This window comes from Haplochromis burtoni, unplaced genomic scaffold, assembly GCF_018398535.1.
Source record: "Haplochromis burtoni strain Fernald_Lab_line unplaced genomic scaffold, NCSU_Asbu1 Contig_312, whole genome shotgun sequence".
Lineage (NCBI taxonomy): Eukaryota > Metazoa > Chordata > Actinopteri > Cichliformes > Cichlidae > Haplochromis > Haplochromis burtoni.
In genome coordinates this window covers 613,850-616,852 of record NW_024582673.1, presented here as the reverse complement: position 1 = coordinate 616,852, position 3,003 = coordinate 613,850, and the positions used below count along the sequence as shown (strand labels likewise).

The window sequence follows — 3,003 nt, the reverse complement described above, 5'->3', positions numbered from 1 at the left end:
CGAGCTTTTAATAAATAATCATCTGAATCTTACAACCAAAGTTTTCATCTGATGTAAAATGTATAGAAATCCATTATTGCATTCACTAAATATCAAGTCTAGTATATACTCTAGTAAGTTGTGGTATTCTTTCCTTTGGGAAGGTACCATCAGTGCAGTCTGCAATCCTGTTGAAGAAAGATGTTAAATCTATTTAATTACTGGAGAAAAATAATAATTTCTGTGCATTTGTTTTATAAGTGCATTAAATTAAAATCGGTTTTGTCAATTAAGCATCTTGAGGCAGAGGGTGGGGGAGTGGTTCCCTATTTTTTTCTTTTCTTTTTTTGCTGGGAGTTGGCAACCCTATTAGTGAGATATATGTAATTATAAATCAGGTTGTTTTATATTTTTGCTAAGTACTGTTTAGAATACCAGAATAGGGAGGATGGTGTAAGTTTAAGTTTATTATAAAGGCTTTATGGCTTTTCCTATTATACCACGGTGGGCCGGTCAATGGTCAAAATGCCTGGGCTGATTTTTTGTCCCAGTCCTGCCCTCCTCCAAAGACAGCGTGTAGTGGTAGAGGCCCCGTACAGAGAGAGACGGGGAGCCGGATTTAAATGCGAGCGTGATGTGAGCTTCTGTAGTAGCAGCTTCTTCTCTTCTCTTTTATCTCCTCCACTCCTCATTATTCACCTCCCACTGTTCAAACAGTTTGACTTAGTAAAAGAAAAACACTCCTTATCCACCCCATCCATCAAACCCACCCTCTCTCTGTTTTATCACCCCTCTCCACCTGCCCTGTGGCATCCCTCCATTTGTCTAGTGAGGTCATCCCTCTGTTCCATCTAATCCTGCGAGGTGCTCATCTTTCTGCCTCCCTTTAATCCGCCTGTGGCCCCTGGCTCCAGCCACACATACACATGTGCATGCTTTAGCACACAGACTTGCAGTTATTCTTGTATTGTATAGTCAGACACTCAGTAATTCTCACAGCATGCATACACGCATAGTCATTCAGATAGCACACATGCACTCATTGTGCCACGCCGCCGCTCTCTATAAAACTGCCCTGGTCTCTGTACAAAAGCCATTCTGTCTGTCCCTGTCCCTCTGTTTGCCTTTGTCGTCTGCTGATACCCCATCATCACACAGGTATGTCTTTCAGGTTTTTAATGAGATCTTTCTGGGGTTTTATTCTCACCAGTTAGCATAATTAAACAGTTAGACAATTAAACATCATAGAGTGCAAATTTTATAACCTTTTTTTTCTAATTTGATTTTTCTGGAGGTTTTTTTCCCTCTGTGGGATAATATAAGTAAAACTAAATTTGTAGTATGTTCATCCCTGAACGCACCACAAAGGAGAAATCTGTAAAATACGAATATTAAAATCAGCAATTCAGGCCAGATAAAATAAATGGAAAACACGGCAAACTTAAATGTGTTAATATGAGAGAAAAATCCAAATAAATTTTAGATTTGTTACTGCACAGGACAATTGTTAAGGCAGCACAATTAAGTGTTCAAGGAGAGGTCAACAGTCATCAACACAACACAGTTGTTGTATAGCTTCTTCAGAGTTTGCTGTCTGACAGCAAATTAACTCTTATGAGTATGTGTGTGCGTGTGTAGCATACCACCATCAGCGCTGTGGCTTTGCGGCCACTGTCAGCAGCAGTCACAGTTGCTGATAGTCTGATATCAGACTGGTTCATTTAGCACTCGGATGATGTACTAACAAGTGTGCACAAATGTGCTTGTGGTACATTTCCAGCAGTTACATCATGCCTGTTTCTTTCATCATCCGGTTAGTCACTATCCAGTGTTTTTCAGGCCTGGATTGTTCCCGTGTTCAGTAGAGCCTTTATTTCAACAAAACAAACAACACAGTGGGAACTTGCATGTTCTCCCTGTGCTTGTACAGGTTTCTGCCAAGTATTTTGGAATCTTTCCCACATTTGGAAGATACGCATGCCATTTCAGTTGGACGTGTGTGAGGTGGATAAAGGGCATGGAGTACTGTATGACTGAAAATAGGGCTTGTAGTCTAAAGTACTTTGAATGGTCAACAAGACTAAAAAGGTGACTCATTAAGAAATAAAGTTACACTCCTGTACATTACACTAAGTTGGACACACAACCTAAAAACCACTGAAGCAGAGATGTGCTGACAACGATGGATACAAGCCTGTAAAAAAAAGCTTTTAAAAAAGCTGTTCTGGAATCATTTTTGTTTCCTTTTACAAACTGTTTTCCAAACTCCAACTTTCAAACTCTTTTGAGTATGACAACACAATAGCTCGTACTCAAAATAAACTAATGATATATTGTGCTGTGCGCTGTGCATGACACACACACACACCTGTTGTCCTTGACTAAAATTAACCCACTAAAGCCTGTGCTAGTTGCCCACTGAAACTTGACCCTTCTCCAGATCCCCTGGTTTACTTATCCTCCCTCCATTCAGTTCCAAATAGGCACTTTCCAGCTTTACCGGCAAGAAGTGTTGAAATATAAATATTTAAGGAATCCAATTGTCATTTCTCTCATTACCATGCGTCATAACTTTATTCATAGGCTTCACTGCTGTAAAAAATGGCTGGGCCCACCCAGATGTGGGCCTACAGTCACAATGAAACCAGTAAACCAGTTAGGTTGGTGTTCATTCCAAATCCACCTCAGTCAATGCACTGAAAACACTTTTGTTATTCTTGCAAGAAAGCACAACCCACTCGCCCAATGGGAGAGGAGAGCTTGTATAATTAAGGTTTTACCCATCGTAGTACTTTCAGACACATGGCTTTGATTTGAGTTTACATGGAGGTTAATGCGTTTTTCTGTCTGCACTCCAACAATATCTCATGCTCAGTTCCTGTTTTCGTTGTTCCCTGACTTTCAAACCACGCTGTTCTCGAAAAATGTTATTCATACAGTGGGGCAAAAAAGTATTTAGTCAGCCACCGATTGTGCAAGTTCCCCCACTTAAAATGATGACAGAGGTCAGTAATTTGCACCAGA

The 3,003-nt window shown here is 40.3% G+C and overlaps 1 protein-coding gene across 4 annotated transcripts in view; it reads left to right on the top strand.

The window, feature by feature from the left end:
* The first annotated feature begins 1,002 nt into the window (after window positions 1-1,002).
* The window catches only part of tnnt1 (troponin T type 1 (skeletal, slow)), an 18,023-nt gene continuing 16,022 nt past the window's right edge, over window positions 1,003-3,003 (top strand). For all 4 annotated transcript variants that reach the window (XM_042228225.1, XM_014339905.2, XM_014339904.2 and 1 more), the window contains exon 1: window positions 1,003-1,137. The gene's annotated coding sequence lies outside the window, so the exon portion shown is untranslated. The remainder of the gene's footprint in view (window positions 1,138-3,003) is intronic.